This window comes from Eretmochelys imbricata, chromosome 13, assembly GCF_965152235.1.
Source record: "Eretmochelys imbricata isolate rEreImb1 chromosome 13, rEreImb1.hap1, whole genome shotgun sequence".
Taxonomy (NCBI): Eukaryota; Metazoa; Chordata; order Testudines; family Cheloniidae; genus Eretmochelys; species Eretmochelys imbricata.
Genome location: NC_135584.1, coordinates 9738966 through 9763831, shown reverse-complemented (window position 1 = coordinate 9763831; position 24866 = coordinate 9738966).

Sequence of the window (24866 nt, the reverse complement as noted above, 5' to 3'; positions counted from 1 at the left end):
TTGGAAATAGAAAGGAAGTCGGCCTTTCAAAATATAGGCCTCTCTGTCTGTATAGTTTGCATGTATAATTAGAGAGATTACTCTCGTGATTTGACCCTATGTGTTGCTATATGCTCAGCAATTACCCCTACTGGAAAAATTAGTGCCACAGCCAAGCTGAAACAAATGTATTCTTACAAAATAGAATGCAAGAAGCATGTTAAAGAATCCACACTTTGAAAGGGTTCATCTCTTTCACTTTGGTAATGCAGGTGTTTAAATTCCAAGCCCCATTATTTGGAAGCTGTTGCAAAGTACTGGACAGAACCAGGCAAAAGCGAAGTACCATTTACCCTCTCATTATTCATTATTACATTGATTATCTCATTATTACATCTCTGTTTTGGAAATGCAGACAAGAGAATATAGTAAAATGTGAGTCCACAGCTTTGGTTCTGTCTATTCTCTATGCTGAACAAGTAGAGAATGGTTTAAAATAGGAAATGTATGTACATGTGTTAATTTAACATATCTTGTTTCCACACAAAGTATTTTTAATTGAAAACTGTCTTCTTGACTTTCTGAGAAAAGTGAGTATCATTACAATACAGATAGTATTAAAATTATTCTGGTTATAAATGATTACTTCTATTCTGCAGTTTAAAAATTGCCTGAATCCATTTTCTTTTTTATCTATTTTTTTAATGTCCTCTACTAGCAGGTATATGCAGGAGCAATCTGTATATCTACGAATGCTAAAATATTACATTTGAATGAACCTATCTAGTAAGCCATTTTCAGGAGCAGTTATTATCATGTCGTTTGTAGTGAAAACATATTAAAACTTAAATTGTTCAAAAGCATAAACAAGTAAAGAATGTTATGGCACTGTTTACCAACAGATTTATAATTACAAAATAAATTAACCATGAAATGAAACACTTTAGTGTGCTGCAATAATGCTATGAAATATTTGATATTTCTTTACATATTATTCTGGAAAAGCTTTGAAAGGAAAGGTTGTTATGCTGCTTCTGCAAAATCAGGCTATATCTCTTTTGTACACAAATGTCAGTGTCCTGATAGTTGCTTAGAACACTGCGAGGAGGAAGGGCAGTGATAGTCCAGTACACGGACCTGTAATCAAGAGACTTAAAATAATGGATTTCATCAGACATGCAGAATGCAAGTCCTCTCTCTCACACTCACACCCACACCCACAAATATTTTTATTGACTTTCAAGCTATGATAAAAACTATATATGCAAAATCCATAACTGTTCCCAGTTACAAACTCTTCCACTGTGACACAAACCCACTCCTTCAGTTGTGCCAGGAAATTTCATAAATGCTGGAGCCGATGCTCATTCAGTGGACTCTGGCCCAGTGCCAGGAGCACATCGAGCCCTTGAGGGTCCTGTACAGGAAGGCCAAAGACTCAAACAGAGATTCCAGGAGGGCTCATCATACATGCCCCTTCTACAAGGAGCTTGACTAGGATCTGTCCAGGACTCCCAGTACTGAACCTTAAGTGGCTCATGATTCCCTGTCCCTGTCCCTGGGCTCATTGTCTGATGAGGGCTGGGGAGAAGGCAACATGGACCACGGAGGATGCTGCAGGAGATCCAGAGGACAAGGAGCATGTGAATCTTCACCTTCACCCAAAGAAGCTGGTTGAGGAAGCCCCGTGCAATGAACCCACAGAGAACCCCGAAACACAGCAGGAACCAGAACCCAAGGCTGGTAAGTTACAATGCCCCCCCACACACACACCCACACGCTCTCCACTAATCTTCCCTCTTCCTCTGGTGGTACATTCATGATTTTAAGATCAGCTGCATTTGTAGGTATGTGCACTGACTTCTCCTCCCTGGATAACAGGCCATGCATTGCTCTGTGTGCATATGTTTGTTTGAACTATAATGGTGAAGCCACGGCATTGTCATACCCTATCCCCTTGTCAAAATCCTCAGACTTTCCTTTCTCCATCTGGCCCCAGCTCTGTTCCAGAAGGGTCCCCAACCAAGACATGATTCTAAATTAGTGATTTTACTAGTTTTTGATGAACGACCATTATGCATTTGGCTAAAGCTATTTCTTAAAAGAGATCATTATGGACAAATCATTGTGCCCCTGTGTCTGTGCATTTCTTGGCCAGTAGTCAGTCAGCAACGATCCCGGGGCCATGCAGACTGGGGGAGAAGAGAGAGAGTTGGTAAGATCCCAGCTGTGAAAGGGAAAGTTGTAGAAAACATATAGTTTGTTGTCTAAAGTTATTGTTGCTGTCCAAGGTTTCATTTGATCAATGAGAGTTCTGCCTGTGTAAGCATCTTTGGGTTTTGCCTCTACAGTGGATGGAAATGAGCAAACCAGTAATTTGCCTTCTACAGTTGGCCAGGGATAACAGCCTCTATTGCCCTCCTGTTCAACTTTCCAATCTGCATCACTGCCCCTCATGATTAGAAAGATCTCTCCAAAAACATCCACAAAGATCCTTCATGTTCTCCTTAAAATCCTTACATAAAACACTCCTTTGCTATGATGTCTACAAGAAAAATTGACAATGGCGAGGTTGCTCTGTCCTGAGACCAGTGCCTATCTTGTTGACCAATATTGTCTCGTTGCTTCCTTTTACTACACCATCTATCTGTCTGTATACATCTGTTATCTCTTGTCTTATACTTAGTTTCTGCCCCAAAAGCTTATAGTCTATCTTTTTGTTCTGTGTTTGTACAGCGCACCAGCACAGTGGGGTCCTGTCACATAACTGGGGTTCTTAGGTGGTATGCTAATACAAATAATAAATATTAATAAAACAAGGTGTGTTAAATGCCCATTATATGAGTTCTGGCTCTATTTTCTCACTTGGAAGTTGTGGGATTCCCGGTACTTTGTTGTCATAGTTACTTAAGTTGTCTTGGTCAGTCTTTTTGAGCTTTGTAACTTTTCATGTGTTAAAAAAGTAGATTTACCATGAGGATTCATTCCCATATACTGTCTCCCCTGGTGATAGGGGAGAACAGAAGGCTGTAAATCAAGCAGATTTTAAGGTAAATTATTCAGAGTTTCTCCTCTTCAGTTGTGTAAGATTCCCTGCAGAGTATAACCATCCATTGAGCATCTCCTGAATTTTTCTTGAGTTCCAAAACTTTATGCAGGTTTATATATAATATCCCTTAAACAATGATCAGAATGTGAGAATGGCATTCTGGGTCAGACTGATGGTCCATCTAATCCAGTATCCTCTCTTCCGACAGTGGCCAGTGCCAGATGCTTCAAAGGGAATGAACAGAACAGGGCAGTTATCAAGTGATCCATTGGCTGACATTCAGTCCCAGCATCTGGCAGTCAGCGGCTTTGGGACACCCAGAGCATGGGGCTCCATCCCAGACACAATCCTTTCTCTACAATTGTGTCATTTGCCCTAGACTGTGTCTCTTCTCAATAAAAGAATGAAAGGTACAGGTATAAATGCAATGAATTCTGAGCTTGCGTTACTCAAATAATCATCAGAAAAGCATTCCCAAACTCAACCAAACAGAGCTGGTGTTAAGAAGACAATGTTTTACAACGTAAGCTTGTAATACATACAACTGAATGGTTCTGAGTCACTGAGAAGTTTTGCATGTGTGTAAAATCAAACTAAAACTTTTTATCTAAGATTTATTTGGGTGGAAAATGCTCTTTTAACCTGAGACTTATGAGCACAGTACTGCAAACCCTTACACAAGTGATTAGCCTTTACTCTTGCAGGTAGTCTCATTACCTTTATAGGTGAAGTATTGATTATATTCAGGCTACTTGTGTAAGGAAAAGCTGCTTCTGTGAGTAAGGGTTTGCAGGATCAGGGTCTGACAATAAAACAGTGAAGATAATGTACTTTATGCTAATACCCTGCTTTCCAGAGCAGAATGACAAGGCCTACAATCAGGAGGCAACCACAAATGGGTCAGTATTGCAGCCATTGTTTTCTAGCTAGAAGAAAACATAAATGTAAGGAAAAATCTGATTGCCTTTCTGCCTAATGCACTTTAAAAGGCAACTGAGTGCACTAAAAATGATCCAAATACATGCTTTTGAGAGGATTACAAGCGTGAATATATAATATAATTATAAAGCTTGCACTGTACTATAATGGATGTGACTAAAATTTTCTGAATTCAAAGCTATGGAGTTTCAAATGATATTTAAAACTATCTCATCTCCTTTTTTAAATCAGGAGAAAAATTAAATCCAGCCCTTTAATAATAATAATTCAGGCAGAAAAGATTATTGAGATATACAGCCTCCTATAGCTACTTCAGTTTGTAGTTATGACCATGAGATTTGAAGCTGGATAATCAGCAATGCAGCTTTGAATGAAAACAGTGACATTTACTCTAAGAGCTATCTCAAAGAATTATCTGTGTGGGATTTTTGACTACTGAGTCAAATATCAGTATGCCAGGCTGCGAGGTGTGATCTGAGAGGTGGCAATTATGCATTCTGTAGCAGATTTAAAAAGTAAGATCTGAACAATATAAGAGCTGACAGTTACAGATTTTGACAATTACTGTTACATACAGTACTATGTTCCCAATTTTTAATAACATTGGGCAGTTTTTCAACTTCTACTCGATTTATCTAAAAATGAAACTCTAGGCCACAGTGATTGTGGGGGGAGGTGGCTTATATACTTCAGGAGTCAGTTACACAAAATCTCTGCCTCATGCTCCACTCAAGCCTTGACTTAAAGTCAGCTGCCTGGGTTTGCACTGGAGTCCAGTTATGGAGTGTTTTCTGGGGAGGAGGATTATGTTGCATCTGGCCCTTTTGATTTCTAAAGCACCAGTGACTGTTTGAGCATCCTTTACTTACATTGTGCTGAGTACCTGCACACGAGTAGCTCCATTGACCGTGATGAGACTCCTTGTCTGAGTAAGTGCTGGTCAATCTGAGTAAAGGTTGCAGTAACAGACCCAGTATATGGTTATCTGTCCTGTCCAGGCAAATGAAGAGCTGCAGAATCCACAGTCTGAACCACAAATATTCAAACAGCATATGTAAAGGAGAAGCACTTGAACAGCAGTCAACCCTGGGAGTTAGGGAGTTCCCTAGCAACAAACAGCCTGGATGCAGGGAGAGGCCCAGCTGGGCCATTCATCTCTTCCCACCCTCCCCATGGGCCCAGACAAGAACATGAACTCCTTCTTTGGGGATAAGCAAGTCCTAAGCATCTCTCCTCTTGTTCCACACCTTCCCTTTCCTCACACCGAGCCCCATGGATAGGAACAGAGAGATCCCAGAATGGACTCTGTCCCCAGGAGCTGCAGAGATGTCCCCAGTAACCGAGTGAGCACCAGCTGTGGGTCATAGGAAGAGGCCTAGCTGGAAGTAGCAGTGACAGGAGGTGAGGTTCAGCCAGAAGCAGTAGTGGGGCAGAGTTGAAGCATATGAAGAACCCATTGCCATCAATGATGTCAGCAGATCGCTGTGTACAAAGTAATTTCTGGTCATTCTTTTTGCTTGCTCCAAGTTCCATCTCCCTGCATATCCTTCCTTCATTGTCCCTCTGCTGCCAGCCTCAGTCTTTCTACCCTCCATGCTGCACTCTACCATTTGCTCCCTCAGTCCTTCTCCTTCTCTCCCCGTCTTCATCTTACCATGTGTTTGCCCGTTGCCTAACAAAACGGGGCCTGCTCTTGACATAATACCCCAGACAAAATAAAAACTGACACTATCGTAACAGCAATAACTAACTGATCATTGTATTGAGTAGTTGGGCTTCTCTGGCCCATTGCAGACTGACAATATTCTGGCTGTGGTTATGTATGATAGATTGCGGGGGGGGCCAAAGGGGGGGAAGTGCCACAGGAAAGAAAAAAGTAAATTTTTTAAAACTTGCAACCCATTAAAAATAGACGCTGAGGATGTCGTATCATGAATGATCTATTTCTGTGGTTTGGTGCATGTAACCGTTTCACCCGAGGTGCTGCCTGTTACCCTGCAGGAAAAACAGAAGATTGAGTTGACAGCCTAAATATTGAATCCACTAAGGAAATCCAAGCTGAACGTTCCATCTGTCACTTGAAATGGTTAGGAAAAGGTCATAATAGAAATCATGTTTAGATATGCAAGCCCCTGACTTACTGGGGGCAGCTTTTAGTAGGCTCTGGACCTAATTCCTGAGTAGGAAGTTTGTTGCCTGCCAATTGGCTGTCCCCTCTCTTCCCCTGCCCACTTTTGAAAGGGAATATAGAGGCTGGCGTGAGCAGGGGCAGGATACTTGTCACTGAAGAAAAAATCTGGCATTCCCTCACAGCACCTGCCCTCATGGCCATGGCTTTGGTTCAGCTCTGTTGGCATTAAGGTTTTTGGCAAGATCTGAGCTACTCCTTGCCACTACCTCTTGTGGTCAGGAAGGTATTTTTCCTTCACAGCTGATCAGGTCTGTCAGAGAAGAATTTCACCGTTCCTTAAGCATCTGGTAGATGCAATTAGGGGGTAGATCAGAGTTGTCTAGTGTGGATGCTTCTGTTGATGTTGCAATTTTCAGGGTCTATAGGCAGCACTTAAGTATTTGTCAGAATTAGAGGAGTCCTCTGTAGTGATGGGGCATGGTGCCACCATAGTTTATCTCAAATCTGTGTACAGAGCTGGCCGTGGGTAAGTCACAGGATGCAGGGAATGGTAGGATAGGGGGAGGACCTTTCAACCTGAGCACAGATTAGAGGTGCCCTTTGGTTTTGAGGAAAGGACTGGCTGGATGATTTTGGTCTTGAGCCATATCTCATTGGTTGGGGCCCAACTTGGGCCCTGATTCTGCTTAGCTTACAACAGGACCATAACAGGCCTAACAGCACTGGGCTAGTGACTGTTGGAGTTTCTTGTCCTCCTACTGGATAATGGAAGCTGTGGCCAGTTAGTGTCTGGTATGCTGGTGTGTTACGGAGTCACACCCTGACTTGCCAGACACAAACTCGTCATGTAGACAAGCCCAGAGACCATTTAGAAATTCGGTGTCTCTTTTCTTTTCTCCATCCTATCACTTACTAATTTTAATCCAAAAAATCATTTCTTCCAATCACCACTGAGACTAAAATCTGATGGCTGGGCCTTGTACTGGGCGGTCATGCAGGAGGCAAGTAATCATAGAATATCAGGGTTGGAAGGGACCTCAGGAGGTCATCTAGTCCAACCCCCTGCTCAAAGCAGGACCAATCCCCAACTAAATCATCCCAGCCAGGGGTTTGTCAAGCCTGACCTTAAAAATTTCTAAGGAAGGAGATTCCACCACCTCCCTAGGTAACGCATTCCAGTGTTTCACCACCCTCCTAGTGAAAAAGTTTGTCCTAATATCCAACCTAAACCTCCCCCACTGCAACTTGAGACCATTACTGCATACTCCATCATATGCCCTAGTATAGAAATTGCCTCCGCAGCTTTCTGCAGAGGCTACTGCAGGCCAATGGTCCAAGCATCTTACTTTGGATGTTTATACAGTGGGGGGCTGGGTGGGAGGATTCATCCTATGGCTAGTCCACTTATGTCCCATCCCCTCCCGTAGGTGGCACAGTGTGCTGCACAGGAGATGTGGATTTCCATTATGCCCCACTACTCCTTTGAACCACATAGGTTTTGCTGCCTGGGTCATTTATACAGGGTGCGGTTTGGGGGAGGCGGTGGGAGGGTTTTTTACCTAAATTTAGAAATCTGACTCAAATTAAGGAAGAGAAATTACTAAATGAGAATTTTAGGCATTCTAATATTTAAACCTGCAGGAGAAAACCGTATCATAAGCACCAACCACATAGCAAATAAAATATATATTTTTTGTATTTCCTTCTCCTGGAGCACTCATGGCTTTATCAGAAATGGGAAGCACACATGATATGTTACTGCTTGGCAGTTCATTCTCCAGGTTGGTTCGTTGTAACTATTAAGATAAATGGTGTGTTTACAAGTTACATTATACCTTCAATTCATGTTTCCAGTGGGGCACTCCAAGTCATTTTCTAACAACTACTTTCGAACTACCTGCCAGAAGGTGGAGAAAAGAGAAAGGTGCTTTGTTTGAAAAATGAAACTTTACTTCTCATTTTAAAAATAAAAAAGCGGAAGGAAAATAGTCATTGAAAAGTATACAAGTAAGCACTTGATTGAGTTAGATCCAAATGTTTTCAATAAACATTTATTCTTTTAAATTATTTATTTCTGATTTTAGCACAGATGTATGCTTTTGGGGATAGAGTGTTGAGCTAAATCATTTTAAACCTGATTGCAAAGAAAGTAACTGAATGTTTCCTTAATGAATGCATGTATGGTGTTATTGCTATGATTGTAGGAATGGCATGACTGGAATTTAAATTACTACTACTCCCAAGACCTGCATCCTCAGCTTACTCCCTGTTATATTCAAGCCACCTGTTCTTCCTTTTAAGGATGCAAAATATTAGCTGAAGTCATTGAAATCATAAATGGAACTGCATGGATGTCTGAAAAACAGCCACCTAGGATGGCTTTCAGCAATTCTGCAGCACTTACTAAATTCTCCTTCACATCATTTCAGAGTATTGATGGCATAATCTAAAGTAACGGAAAGGAAGGGACATGCCCTTTAATGTCATGACATGAATTGTCACAGAAAAGGAGAGGTGAGTGTCTGAGTTTAATTCAGCCAAGCAAGTTTCCAGCAAGTCTCAATACATAATAAACCTGGTCATTTTCAGGTTTATGCACCATTCACTGAGACATCACAGATCAAGCTCTGTTTTTTCTTTTACACAAGACAATCTTGTATTAGCTAACTATTGCTCTGACTTTGATCTCCAAATTACATTATAACAAATAAATATGGCATCAGTTATATTTCCCTAAATGCTAATGTTATAAATCAACCATGGAGCTAGAGACAATGTTTTCCTCCTCTCTTGTTTCAAATCCCATTTGATTCATGTATTTTATGTAACAAAACTGCAGATCAAAAGTTAACTTCAGGATTTCTTTAAATTGTAGCAGAGAGAAGGATCAAATTGTTTTGTGTTGATTATTTTAACATTGCACTTAGGGCCAAAATCTATTCTTAGCTTCACAGACCTTGGCCCCTAACATGTTCTTAGCTTCACAGATCAGAACTTGGCCCCTAACATGGTATGTGATTAGCGTGAGAAGATTTGAGCAAGAAATGACATTGACTTATATATCATATGTAATCATAATATATTTGTTTTTCTATTGAGCACTTACCTAGCACCTTTCATTGACAGATCTCATCATGAGTTGCAAACTGGGTTATGCTATTTTATAGATGAGGAAGAAGTTGAGGCACGGAAAGGGTAAGGCCAAAAATTTCAAAAATTTTCGAGTCGATGGATGTCAACTTTCCATCGTTGCTAATACCTAAGGCCAGCAGAAAGTCAGTGGCAGAACTGGGAATAAACCCAGGTTTCTTCGTCCTCAAATTCATCAGATCATGCTGTATCATGAAGGTCTGCTGATCATGATAAAAATGTATTAGTTCAACTTTAAAATATATGATTCCATTTGACCCTATTTGTACCACAAAGTGCATGTGTATTATGTTAATTTCAATTAGATTAGTTTATTTCTAGCTAGTAGGACACCAGGCCTACTAATGGCCTCTCCACCCTTTATCTCTTCCATGGTGTAAGGCAAGTAAGTCAGTAAGGCAAGACTTGTGTCCTACTTTGTGCCAGAAGAATGGCTCTAAGCATTCCTAGATTGTCTACTATGTACAACTCCCCCAAGAAGTAATGGGGTATGTGCATTGCTTACATTTCCATAAACAAGAAGATATATTGGTTCAACAGGAGTTTTTCCTTCTTTGATCAAATAGTTGAGTTTTGTTGATATTGCCAATTTTGAAGCTGGAAAAGCATCAAAATTTCTGGAGCTATTTATCATGTGGTTTGCTGTCACCAATCTAGGGTATCAGTTGTGTTGTCAACCCACCTTTGAGTCCAATGGACTGAGGGATGCAGAAGAAGTACTCAGAGAGGCCAGAAATGTGGTATGGTGTCAGAGGGGTCCTTGAACCTGCCTGAGTCAGCTAAGTACGTTTGGTGGCCAGAAATCTCTGTGTTAAATTATTAATTAGTGGCCATATTCCAACCTTATTTGGTAATAAATTGAGTCTTGTTGCTGTTTAACATAACCAGAGCAGAACCTAGGATTGCATCAAATCAAAATGGGAATGTGACAATTTCTGTGGATGCAATGCCAGTGCAGTGCATTTAGTGGTGGAAAATACAGACATGGGGAAGCATCCCTTATCTGAGCTGAAGGAATGGGGATACAGACTGCAATTTAATTTTACATGGACCCTCGTTTACTAAAATAGTAATAGCTACTTTTCTGAACAGTGTTCCCACAGGAGCAATAACATGAGGACACGGAAGCAACCTGCCAAATGTAATTTTTCACCAGTTTTCTGTTCCATAGAAATATTTGTTAATAATAAATTTCCAAGTATCCCTGCATACACGTGCAGTTATGAGAGAGAGTGTGAATGATTTAAGACAAAGGAAACAGAAAGAGAATTTTTTTTTAAAAGGACATTGCTTGCTTATGGTATTGGGAAAAATTAGTTTCTTTTTTTTTAAAGTGTATATATAAATCTGCTGTTAGCAACTATAATGACCAATGGATAGATGAGTGAATTATAGAACAGAGAATAAAAATTGGACAATAAATCCTGTCAAAAATCATAGTGTCAAAAGACAAAACCATAGTTTTAAACACAGAGAAGCTTTTCCCAAATGATTACTTAAGGACGAGGATAAAATTCTGGATCTTGGTCAAAGAGGCTGAACTCAGCTCTAAAGCATTTTGCTTCAACTGTGACCAAAAGATACTGTTGATTGAAAATAAGAAGAACTAGAATAGCTGGCACATGGAGTTTCAGTTCTGCAATGATTTCAAAGGACGCTTTAGTGATAAGACAGTTTTGTAGGTTTGGAGCTTGGTTCCCAGCAGGGACTCTTGTAGAAGGTGGCTGAACCTCTTGCTCTTGTGGATAGGCTACTAGTTCTACTAGTTGGGCTCCTAAATAATGTGCTGCACTGGAGTTAACTCTAACTTCTAAAGCACAGTACAAGACAATAAAGCGGATTCATGGTTTTGTTTTCCTTCAGTCACAAAGCAAGATGTATTTTGTTTCCATTGTATATGGCAATTATAGCAAAAGATATGCCACTGGAATAACATGTGGTTCTATCCAGTTGACCTTGAGTAAGGTAGCAGGGAAGGAGCCGATTGTGATTGTGATTCTGAGAGTAATAACTGTGCTCCATTGGGAAAGTCAGCTGTGCCACCAATTGTCCTGGAGCAGCTTAGGTCCCCTCCCACACCAGCTGAGCTTGAGTTGGGTGGGGCTTTGCCTTTGTTTTCCAACTGCATGAGGTGGGAAGAATACTAGCATGACCAAAACTGCTTTCCCCACAGTGCAGGGTCTGGGAATTCAAGTAGTCCCCCCACCCCAGGAAGTAAGATTTTGCAGAGTCATAACCATAGCCTCAATCATCCCTCACTTAGCCCTACCCACAGAGTATTAAAATATGTTTCAATTTCTTGCATCTAACTTGCCACATAAAATCCAGACGTCATATAGCAAATATGGCAGGCGACCGACTAGCTTGTCTTAACAGAGAAATCTTCGGTGAGCTTAGACACAGAAAGGAAGCTTACAAGAAGTGGAAACTTGGACAGATGACTAGGGAGGAGTATAAAAATATTGCTTGAGCATGCAGAGGTGTAATCAGGAAGGCCAAAGCACACCTGGAGTTGCAGGTAGCAAGGGATGTGAAGGGTAACAAGAAGGGTTTCTACAGATATGTTAGCACAAGAAGAAGGGTAGGGAAAGTGTGGCACCCTTACTGAATGAGGGAGGCAAGTTAGTGACAGATGATGTGGAAAAAGCTGAAGTACTCAATCTTTTTTTGCCTCAGTCTTCATAGACCAGATCAGCTCCCAGACTGCTTCACTGGGCAGCAATTTACCTGAAGGGGGATTCCAAAGAGATTGGAGGGTTCCAAAGAGGATGGAGGCTGTTCTCAGTGGTGGCAGATGACAGAACAAGGAGCAATTGTCTGAAATTGCAGTGCAGGAGATCTAAGTTGGATATTAGGAAAAAACTATTTCACTAGGAGGGTGGTGAAGCACTGGAATGGGTTACCTAGGGAGGTGGTGGAATCTCCATCCTTAGAGGTTTTTAAGGCCCAGCTTGACAAAGCCCTGGGCTGGGATGATTTAGTTGGGGGTGGCCCTGCTTTGAGCAGGGAGTTGGACTAGCTCACCTCCTGAGGTATCTTCTAACTCTAATCTTCTATCCATCCTGCCCTTTACTAACTGTAGCCCTGTCGGTTGTCACAATTCAAAGAAAGCAACCTGCTCAGCATCCCAATGAAGTTACAATTTTAACCCTCCGTTCAAAGGAGAAATATTCCCTGTTTTGTAGTATACAGACCCCACATTGGGAAACACAAGGTTAAGGTTGATGAGCTAATGTAGGTTCAGGAGGCTTCACCCCATCAGACCTTTGAGAAATATTAGATTTTGGGGGAGGAGTTTAACAGGGAGAAACCCAGCTCAATTGATGGCAGACCAGGGAGGAAAGCAGATCTTCAATCCTCAGCTTCTGGAGGGAGGGCTGAGTGAAGGCAAAAACTGTCCAGATGGCTGCTCCCTGATGGCCAAAGAGGACCAACTGCCGACTAACCTTGAGCAGGAACCATTCCCCTCTATAACTTGTAAACTCAGATTGGGCCCAGAGCCTGATGATCACCCTGTGAAGGAAGACAGTCTTAATCCAGCTTTGTGATTCATTTGTGTTAATTCCCCTTGTTTCTGTTCATTGACTACCCTGGAAAGGGAGAGACTTTAAAGTTAGAGGTCCAAGTCACAGGAAGAGACAGGCGACCAAAATGCCAGCAGGAGGTACCTGATGGGGAGACGCCACACTACGCCCAGCCACAAGGAGGCTCTAGTTGTGAGTCAACCGTTCATACCCCTTAAACATTTTGCACACTCCATATACATGATTCATTCCTAGGTTTGGTGTTACAAACTCCCCACTCTCTCTGCCAAATTAAAAAAAAAAAAAAGGAGAGAGAAAAACAGGCAAAGTTTTTCAAACCCATGCTTCCTGCAATAGAAAAAGCATTCACTGCATAAAAAACCTCAGATTTCCTTATCCTATTCAATGGGCCAATTTAGCCATCAATGGAGTGCCATCATAGTCTCTTATTTTAATATGCTCCACCATTTTCTTAAAATGACTGTGGCTTGTGGCGGATAGTATCTTATCAGATTGCTTTTTTTCTAATTACACAAGCATATTCAAGAGAGGAGTAAATTACTAACTTAAATATGGGTTAGTTTGTGTGACACTTGACTAAGGCTGGATGCTGTTAGGATTTCTATATCATCTATTTAAGAACAGTGCCAAGAGCTAATGACTGTGATTTGATCCCGCATTTGCAGGGCTCTTGTTATTGAAAGGATTCATCATGCATAGAAATTATTTGTGCTCTAGCTGGAGGCCATGTTCTATGCTCTCAGTATTTGACATGGAACATGCTGTCTTCATTTCGACTCACTTACCCATGAAACAAATGATAGAGGAGCTGGGATAAATGCAGCCTACTTGTCAGTTTTCCTCTGGTTTTTTTTCCAAATCAATAGAAGAATGAATGTAATAAAGAACAATTCCATCAAATACACAAGGAAAGGGAAAAAAACAGCTGTAAACTGAAGCGACATTACGGGCTTGGTTTGGTTTCGTGTTTCAAAAAAGAAAAAAAAATGTTCAACATCAGACAATTTTCCAAAACCGTTGTGTACCTGCTCGCAATTAATGTTAGACATGGAATCATAGCCCTGATTTCTGATGGCTGGAAAGGCCTGTATAAAAGTGTCAATGGCCCAGATCCTCAACAGTATTTAAGCTCCTAAATACCTTTTGAGGATCTGGACCAATAAGCTCACATTGATTACTCCTTGTGGCATTACTATCTGAAGTGGACTAAATCCTCCACTGAGCACTTCTTGAGGGGTACTGAATTCCTTCAACTCCTACTGATGTGCCCTACCCTGACCCTACTGAAGTTAAAAGCAAATCTCCCGTTGATGTCTATGGGAGCAGAAACTCCCAGCAGTGGGAGTTGTGTGTAAACTGGGCTCTTCAGAAAGCACACCGCATCTAACAGGGCTCAAGCCCTTAGAAGCAGAAAGATACAATAGATGAGGGAAATGTAGGCATGGGTTGAGTCTCTAGTTACGTATAAAACTGTATTTCCCGTGGACCTGAGAAAGAAAATTCTGTCATCCACTCCCAGAAAGGGAGATATAGGAATGCTTTAATATGTATTTAAGTTCAAACACCTAGGGAAACAATGTATTGTGTATAGTATCTACATTGGTGGGTATTAATTCTAAGCTTATTTTTTATAATATGCCTTACAGAAGGAGATGTGCACCTAACTAAACACTAGAAATCATTGAAAATTTAACAAAAATTGATTTAATTGAGTTAGATTAAGTTACTATGCCCATTTCAATGGGTGGCTGAGGCTAGACCAATACATCGAATGAAAGGGGAGCTTAAGCAAAGAATCTCACTTATTACTTGTACATTGTCCATGGATGGTATGTCCCATTGCCTTATTAAGTCACCCCATAATTGATGATTCTCCTGAGTGTCTCCATTGTGCTGCTATTGTAATATGTGCTACTAGAAGCAAAAATCCTAAGAGGTCTGAAAGGACTATCATTTTTCTCTTTCTCTAAATTAACCCCCAATAGGGCAATAGTCATAGCAAATTTTGTATTAATCCTAGTAATAAAATATATATGCTAACATACGGAGGCCAGCTAAGCATTAAAGCGGTCTCATTTAATATACTTAAAATTACATGTGCTAAGCAATACTGAAAAGGCTTGAGATGTTGGGGCCTGGAGTGGGAAATGAGGAGGAGTCCTTATCAAAAACACTCCTGAAGGTCAAAACAACTTACTTTTGAGTTATATCAGTTTGTTAAAGTTTGTGGTCTGGTTTATTTTAATTGAACTCAATCATTTATCCATAAACATTAACAGCATCGCTATAATCCCTGCAACATTTATTAGAAAGGAAGAGGTTTAATCCACTGTGTGTGTCATGGGTTAAATAGACTCTAGATACATTTTTTTATATTGTTTCTCGAACAACTTATTGCCATAAATTTTCTTCTGGCTCAAATTCTCCCTTAGTCCAATTACTTCCATACATTGAATTTTGAAAATCTTTCCCCTAAGCAAGCACATATTTGGGCTTATTACTTTTCCTTGCTTTCAGTAACTGCATTTATTGCTGAAGTAAGCCCTTGCTCACATCCCCTAACATGAATAATTGGTTCTATCCAACTTAGTCCCTTTACCACTTTGTCACCATTAATTCTTTTTTTCTAAAAGCATTTAGGTTAATGTTTTCCCCTTCTCAAGAGCCACACCTCTCTAGAGAGCTCTATGAGATCTCTATTAGACTGCCACATGTTAGATTGTCTCTGGATGCCGCAGCATCCTACAGGAGTCTCTGAATGCTGGGCACTGAGGGAGAGGTAGGAGTAGATCTTTAATATAATGAAAATGTTTAAATGGGTGTTTGAAACTATAAGGATGGACTATGTTCTAAACAAGTGAATTAGGGGAAGTATGGAGGTGGTATGAATTGTAGAAAATTGAGGGATTCCAGGCTCAGATGTTTTGGGCATGTGAAAAGAATAGAAGACTATATAAGAATGGAAGACTATATAGGAAACAGGGAGTTAAACTTAGAAATGGAAGGTAAGAGAAGGATGGGGAGACCCAAAACAAAATGGTTGGAAGTCATCACGAACAAGGTCAGCTCCCAGACTACTGCACTGGGCAGCACAGCATGGGAGGAGGTGACTAGCCCTCTGTGGAGAAAGAAGTGGTTCGGGACTATTTAGAAAAGATGAATAAAAACAAGTCCATGGGGCCAGATGTGCTGCATCCGAGAGTACTAAAGGAGTTGGCGGATGTGATTGCAGAGCCATTGGCCATTATCTTTGAAAACTCACGGCGATCGGGAGAGGTCCCAGACGACTGGAAAAAGGCTAATGTAGTGCCCATCTTTTAAAAAGGGAAGGAGGAGGATCTGGGGAACTACAGGCCAGTCAGCCTTACCTCAGTCCCTGGAAAAATCATTGAGCAGGTCCTCAGGGAATCAGTTCTGAAGCACTTAGAGGAGAGAAAGTGATCAGGAACAGTCAGCATGGATTCACCAAGGGCAAGTCATCCCTGACTAATCCAGTTGCCTTCTATGACGAGATAACTGGCTCTGTGGATGAGGGGAAAGCAGTGGACATGTTATTCCTTGACTTTAGCAAAGCTTTTGATACGGTCTCCCACAGTATTCTTGCCAGCAAGTTAAAGAAGTATGGGCTGGATGAATGGACTATAAGGTGGATAGAAAGCTGGGTAGTTCATCAAGCTCAACGGGTAGTGATCAATGGCTCCATGTCTAGTTGGCAGCCGGTATCAAGCGGAGTGCCCCAAGGGTCGGTCCTGGGGCCAGTTTTGTTCAATATTTTCATTGATGATCTGGAGGATGGCATGGACTGCACCCTCAGCAAGTTTGCAAATGACACTAAACTGGGAGGAGGGGTAGATATGTCAGAGGGTAGGGATAGGATACAGAAGGACCTAGAGAAATTAGAGGATTGGGCCAAAAGAAATCTGATGAGGTTCAACAAGGACAAGTGCAGAGTCCTGCACTTAGGACGGAAGAATCCCATGCACCACTACAGACTAGGGACTGAATGGCTAGGCAGCAGTTCTGCAGAAAAGGACCTAGGAGTGGACTAGAAGCTGGATATGTGTCAACAGTGTGCCCTTGTTGCCGAGAAGGCTAACGGCATTTTGGGCTGTATAAGTAGGAGCATTGCCAGCAGATTGAGGGACGTGATCGTTCCCCTCTATTTGACATTGGTGAGGCCCCATCTGAAGTACTGTGTCCAGTTTTGGGCCCCACACTACAAGAAGGATGTGGAAAAATTGGAAAACGTCCAATGGAGGGCAATGAAACTGATTAGGGGACTGGAACACATGACTTATGAGGAGAGGCTGAGGGAACTGGGATTGTTTAGTCTGCGGAAGAAAAGAATGAGGGGGGATTTGATAGCTGCTTTCAACTGTCTGAAAGGGGGTTCCAAAGAGGATGGATCTAGACTGTTCTCAGTGGTAGTGGATGACAGAACGAGGAGGAATGGTCTCAAGTTGCAGTGGGGGAGGTTTAGGTTGGATATTAGGACAAACTTTTTCACTAGGAGGGTGGTGAAACACTGGAATGCGTTACCTAGGGAGGTGGTGGAATCACCTTAGAAGTTTTTAAGGTCAGGCTTGACAAAGCCCTGGCTGGGATGATTTAGTTGGGGATTGGTCCTGCTTTGAGCAGGGGGTTGGACTAGATGACCTCCTGAGGTCCCTTCCAACCCTGATATTCTATTATTAGCTGTGGTGTTTCTGAGGAACTGCTTCAAGACAGGCTGGAATGGAGAAGAAGGACTTGAAGAGTATGCCTACACTGCAGTTAAACACCTATGGCTGGCCCAGGTCAGCTGACTTGGGCTTATGGAGCTTGGGCGAGAGGGCTGTTTAATTGCAGTGTAGACATTGGGGCTTGCAGGGTCCCAGAGCCTGGGCTCCAGCCCGAACATCTACACTGCAATAAATAAGCCCATAGTCTGAGCCTTGCAAACCCCAGTCAGCTCACCTGGGCCAGCCATGGGTGTTTAATTGCAGTGTGGACATACCTGAAGAGTCAACCCCGTAATAGCTGTCCTGTATGAGTGGAAAAAAAGGAAATAACTATGGCATAATAGATATAACAGTGTGATAAAATCTGGTGAAGGATGAGTTTTTAATGTTGACATTTGGTATCTATTTTAATCAAATGAAAGAGATTTTACTCTTATAAGATGTAAGTCACTTCATACAGCTCAAATACTCCGTGAAATATGCCCACAAAATAGGGACCAAGTCTGAGGGGAAAAAAACTTTCTCGCACTCCCTCTGTACATATGCACACAACTGCTGTTCTAGCCTATGGGCTAGCTTGGGCCTCCCACAGTACTTACATATAATGTTAGGGCTACTGGATCCATATAGTCACAGACCTCATCATGGCCCCTCCTCTGGCTGCACCAGACCCTCCAACCAATGCTACCCTCTCCATTGGCGTACATAGGACTGGCACAGAGACCCTCAGAACCTTGTAGGAGGTACAAAGTTCCCTCAGCATATCTATTCTGTTGGCAACTTAGATGTGGTCAAATTTTTTTCACTCTGAATGATTTTTTTTTAAAGAAGAAACTTGTGCTTCCAATTTTCAGATATTTTTAAAAATAAAACTGGAATGTTCAAATTTCCAATATTTTGAAATTTAGGGTTTTTTCCTTCTTTCCCACCCCATCCTCCCTTCCCTTGACCCCTATTTGCTACTGAATGTGAGAGAGTACATGATATCCAGGTTTTGGACATTCCTCCCTTCAACCTTTTCACTTTTCTTTCTTTTTCTTCATTATTCCTTTTGCCATGCTGGAACTTTTCCAAAGTTGAGAAAGTTTTGAAAAGAAACATATGGGGGGGAGAATGAAAAACAAAGAAGTTAGAAAAGAAATCTGAACATAATATGTTTTATGGCATTTGGTCCCAAAAAAGAGTAGAAAAGGAGGGGGGGAAGCTAATTTTTTAAAAAATGAAAAATTTATTGCAAAAAATGAAAAAAAATCCCACTTCAGAATGAAAGTTATTTTAAAATAGGAAGCTTTAAAAATCTGCATTTATTTTTTTCAGCCAACTCTTTACTCCATACATACTCTACCCACTCTAGAAGTGACTCAGTTCATAGACTGGATGCCACCAGAAGGAAGATTTCAAGGTTATGATCCTTGATTTACACAAAGCAGAAATACTTGTCTGCCCCTGAAAGCACAGCCCCAAGAATTTACATTTATTCTGTTGGATGTTAAGATGGGAGATATTTTGCTGAAGTGGTTTTAAGACATTGATTCTTTTCAGAAGCAGCAGAAGGACATTATAATCAGTATGTTTGTTGTACCTCATGAAAATGAAACATGCAGCACAGCAGGGAGGGGAGGGGGACTGATGTTCAAAGCATAAATTCTATTTAGTGTGACATTTTCACAAGCTAAATCTGCAGGTATTATCACTCAGTCTCAGCCTGGGGTAGTGTGGAGATGGAGGCAGCTTGACCAGTGCTAGAAGAAAACAATGTCAGGAGAAGTGCTTGATAATTGGTAAAATGTCCCTGTTTCTGATGCAGCTGTTCCTCTTCTTACCTTTGATGAGAAAATGGAAGGAAAATGAACCCATATTTCAGTGTTATCCTTCTTATTTTCCACAAAGGGTGAATCAGAGGCTGTGACTGTCAGTGAGTCTGATAATACAATGGAGGAAAAATGTAAGGGAGGAAGAGGGATGAAAGAAGAGGGAAAAATCTAGGCATTTCACTAGCATGTCACAATCTCGCTAACTGGCTATGAAACACAGATTAAAAATATCTAGGCTATTTACTCATACACTCTTCAAGACAGAGATTGTCTCACTGCATATTTGTACAGCACCTGACACGATGGGGACTCAGGTTCTTTTGGGGCCTCTATCTCACTACAAATAGTAAAGAATAACAATGCTATTTGAACATACGTTATGTGTTCACTTCTGTTACAAGATTTCAAAATGATTGAAGGTTATGGGAGAGGTCTCTTTGTATTTTTGCTCACTGCAAAAAAATAATACCATTGAACAGAACCAGCATCTATATCAAAATGTTTGACTGTCCAATGATGGGCAATGATCAATGCTAACCAGAGTAGCAAAACTGATGTAATTACTCCAATGTCCTCTTCTAAGGCAATTGCAGACAGGGGTGGCTCCAGAGTCGGTTACCAATCATGATGTTCCTGGTGCTAGGCCAGGTATCTAATAAAGCTACAGAAGTGATGAGGGTCAGGAATTAAGAGGCTCTTCCTCCCCGTGAGAAACATCCACTGGTTGTAAGGCATTAACATGTTTAAAATTGATAATGAATTTATAGGAACTTTTATTGGGTCTCAGGAAGAATGATAGTGGTGGTGCTTGGAGCAGATTGAGTAGCACAGAACCACAAAGCTCACTGTTCTGCAAGCTGTTGCTCATCGTATAATTATTTAGGAGACAGCAGAAAACTTTTGCCATTCTCTAGCATGTCACTTCACAACTATGGCAATGATAGGAACACTGAGCTACATTATGACCCAGTCCATGCTACTTTATGCCATCATGAAAATAATGTCCCTATGGAGATTTATCAACAATAATATGCTATGAAATGCTAGAGTTTTACATCAATTGCTGTACTGAACAATGTTTATTGATTATTTATATTGCAATAGCGTCATACAGGCTCCAATCAGGGGCTAGGCCTTCATTGTGCTTGGCACTTTACACACCATATTGCAAAAAGTGATCCTTTCCCCCAAGAAACTTACAAACTAAGGAGAATAGAAGCTTACAATATGCAGATAACATTCTCAAATCTACTAGGATATTATTATTCAGGGTATCTACTATAGATATTCAAGGAAATGCATCTCCCCATATGTGCTAGTCAGCCAACTCTTTCTTCAGGTTGAGAGCTAGTCTACATTAGAAGCGCTACACTGGTGCAGTTGCACCCTCTTGCACATCTGGTGAAGATGCTCTATGCTGGCGGGAGCAAGCTCTCCCGTCAGCATAATAAAACCACCTCTGTGAGCGGCGGTGTCGGCAGGAGAAGCTTTCCCACTGACATAGCACTGTCCACATCAGCACTTAGGTCGGTGTAACTTACGTCGTTCAGGGGGTGACTTATTCACACCTAGGAGTTACATAAGTTTTACTGATAGAAGTGATAGTGTGTATAAGCCCTCAGAGTCCTTGTATGTCCATCTCAGGTTTAAAATTCAGAACTGACCATATTAATATCAGGTTTCAGAGTAACAGCCGTGTTAGTCTGTATTCGCAAAAAGAAAAGGAGTCCTTGTGGCACCTTAGAGACTAACCTATCATCTTCTCTTCCTGGCAAATACTGCAAGTTCTCAAAAGATACATCTACAGTTCTGAACATGCCAGAGTTCTGGTGTTTCAAAGTGAGTAACTGATAAGCAAACAATCAATATGCACCAAAACGTTATTAGACCATAGAACCATAAGGTGACTGGGAATTTAACCTGAGTATGGACCAAGTTGCTGATGCTGCAAACACTATGTGGCATCGTGTATCATCAGCTCCTTAGTGAATGAGCAAATTGCACAGTAAATGGAACTACCAACCGTAGTAATCTGTGTGTTCAATAGTGTTTGAGGGATCAGAGCACAAGTTTGGATCCACACAACAAGTAAAATTATCAGGCCAGATGCTTAGCTGGTATAAATCAACATAGCTCCACTGAAGTCAGCTGAGGAGCTACATCAATTATAGACTAGTTGAAGATCTGAATTTCTATCAGTTCTACATACAAAGCAGTGGGCACAAACTTAGAGGCTAATTTGAAAATCTGGTCTTTTTAGGTCTCCAACACGTATTACAAAACCAGCAGCACCCTCTCCTTGCAAATCATGGTGAAATTCTGGTTCAGATTTGGGAGCTAGTGATACTGAAATTTGGGAGTGCCAGCGACAAAATTATTACAACAAAGCAAAGAGAATGTGGATGAAAATATGAAGCCTCCTTAATAGGTAAAACAGGTAGAATAGAGTTGTGCCAAGTCACTGTCTGGAAATGTACAAATACCTGCTGATGGGTCATTGACAGATAGTATCAGCCTCCTCCGCATGCTCCTGTCTCAACAGAGCTACCCTGCAGTAGGCACATGGTTATCACAGGAGTCGTCATGAGACTTATCATGAAATCTCATGATATTTCACATTCGCTTCATTTTTACACAGTGAAAAAGATGTCACTCCCCGCAGATTGCACAGGGCAAGCGAACACATGCTCAACAATCCTGTACTGGTAGGGCGATAGAAAAGTGGTTTTGATAGCATTTTACACTCGCTTTGAACGGATGTAAACTACTTTGCAAGGTGCAGAGCAATGGAGAATCAGGTCCTTAATTTCCATGCATTCACTGAACTGTTTGGAACACTCTGAATGGCAACCTCAATTCCTCAGAAGGTTAGTAGATCTTACAGCCCTCTGCACCATGCAGGAGGTATTCAGCAATTGCACTGATAGGAACACCCTGTGTCATCAATGAATTTTCACCTCTTTACACACCAAGCAGTTTAAAGATGTGTCAGATATAATAGGTATCATGCTTATATATAAAGTTGATGTGTTTAAACGACTGCCTTTTTTCAAATTCTTATTTTATTGACTTGGAAAAATGATACAGTATGTCATAACAATAAGATAGCCACATGTCACTCAATCATTTGATTATACTATAAAAGTGGCATCAGGGTGTGTTTTTTTTAACTGTCATTTTGAAATGTCTAAGCTCTCAGCTAGATCATTTGTGTAACGCAGAGAAGTTACCAAGCCTGGAGTATTACAGCAATGACACTAAAAAATGGAGAATTTTTTTTAGAAATACTGATTTTTTTTTAAAAAGGCAAAATAGACTTTATAAAAATCCCCTTTCCTCCTTACATTAAACTGCTAAAAACATTGTGAATTTTGTTTTTTGCATGTTTCTTACATATACCAGCATTACATTGTCTGTACACTATCTGAGTAATGAGTCATGTTGTCCACTCTTACACGGCGTGCTGTGCCATTGAACTGGGCTGAATCTGACCCTGTATTTTCCAAATTCATACTTTGATTTTACTGGGGCTAATATTACTGTTTACTGGAAGACTGATAAGGATTTTCGCATGGAGCTCCAAAGTAAGACATTGTTTCTATAAAAGCTCTGTGTCTCAGTTTCCCAGCCTTTTACATGGTGCATTGCTCACCATTGTATAATGCTTTGAATCCTACAGTTGAAAAACCTTATATAAATGCTATGGATTATGTCTAACTATTTAGTGGGTATTATTTAGGGTTATCAATCTACTCAATTTGTCTGATTGTATAACAGTTTAGGGAGAGAGACTCAGAGGCACAAATATAAGTTAGATGCCCACAATCTCATTACCTTTCAATGGGAGCTGGGGAGCCTAACTTAAACGTGTGCCTTTGACTTTGTCTTTCGGTGGGAGTTGGACCTGGAAGCACCTGGTAGGCAAGTGAAAATCTCCCCTTCTTTTGTCTGAGCAGAATGTTTATGAAATGGTCCAATGTCCCTTTCAGCTGAATGGCTGAATCCATTTTTAAACAGAACTCTCACCCATACAGAAGAGAATGGATGGTCCAGTGGTGATGTGACCTTGAGCAAGTCATTTAGCTCCTTGGGGCCCCAGTACTCCAGGTGTAAAATGGGGGTAAACCAGACCTCACAGGGATGTTGTAAGGAGAAATAAATTAAAGTGTAAGGTGCACAGACACTATGGTAGTGGGGGGCATATAAATACCACAGATAAATATATGCCTCATAATGATATTTTTCCCTCACAGATAAGGTAGCTCGCTCGTCCTTTACATAATCACCATGGTAAAAATCACCCTAGTGAATTGTTTGTTTGCTGTGCCGAGAACTGTATGTCATGTAAGAAATCTCTACCTAAATAAAAATGCTCTGGAGACACTAAGATACAAATAAAAAAATGGTTATATCAATGTCTGTGTATCTTTTAAGCAAGAGAAATGTTACTTTTTACATTGCCTCAGTCTTTCTTTTAGTTGATTTAGCTGCCAGAATGCCCTCTGATCAGAACACTGCTGTTGTATGGTTTGATCTGCTGTGTTGATTGTAAGTGGTGCAATATATTTTAAGGTGGAATGAGCTGTGAACATTTTAAATGAGGTTATGTTCTTTAAGGTACCAGTTGCTGCTCTGAGGCACATTAGAGTAATGAAATGAAAAGTGACTTAATGGTTACAATAAAAAGAAATAAAATAGTGAGGTTTGGCCAGACAATTCCAGTTTGTTTTCAAGTTTCTTTTTTTTTTTAATGGAACATGATCACAGAAAGTAACACTAGGCTAGGACCATAATGCTTTTTTACATCATGAAAATGTTGGTATTTGCTTTAAGTAACAAAAAAAATTCTTGAAGGGAATTATTTTTAGAGACATTTATATTCAGCATTGGAAATAGTTTTCATAACGTGCTCTTCAGTAAGGAAGCTGGGCCACATTTGCACGTGAGATAGTTTTGTCAATAATAATATTAAAATAATATAGACATTGGTGTAGACATGGAAATATTTTGGTGAATTATAGAATGTCTGGAATCTGCAGGTTGTATCCAGAGGGGTTTACAGAAACTGGTCTGGGGAACAAGCTAACCCAGAATTCTCTTCTACAGCTGGTCAGAAAACAGTTTCCCCAATGGTTAGGGCACTCATGTGGGAAGTGGGATAAAGAGGTTCAAGTCTGATTCAGAGTAGGAAGCTGCATCATCCAGATGAGTGCCATGATTACCAGCCTGTAGAATTAGTCTTTTGCTCTGTGGCCCAATGAATATTACAAAGTGGGACAGCTCCAACAGGAGCCATTGAGAGGGACCCACGCCAGAATAGCCAATGGCCTGGTAGTTAGGGTGCTAATTGTCAGACTCCCATAGACTTGCAATGGGAGTTGCGTGCCTAACCTCACTTTTTACCTTGGAGAATCTCCCTTATAAATAATGACAACACTATACTCAGTTAAAGACTATTCCTGCTCTCACTAAAGTCACTGGCAAAACTCCCACTGGCTTCTATGGGAGAAGGCTTGGACCCATCTCTTGCACTATATG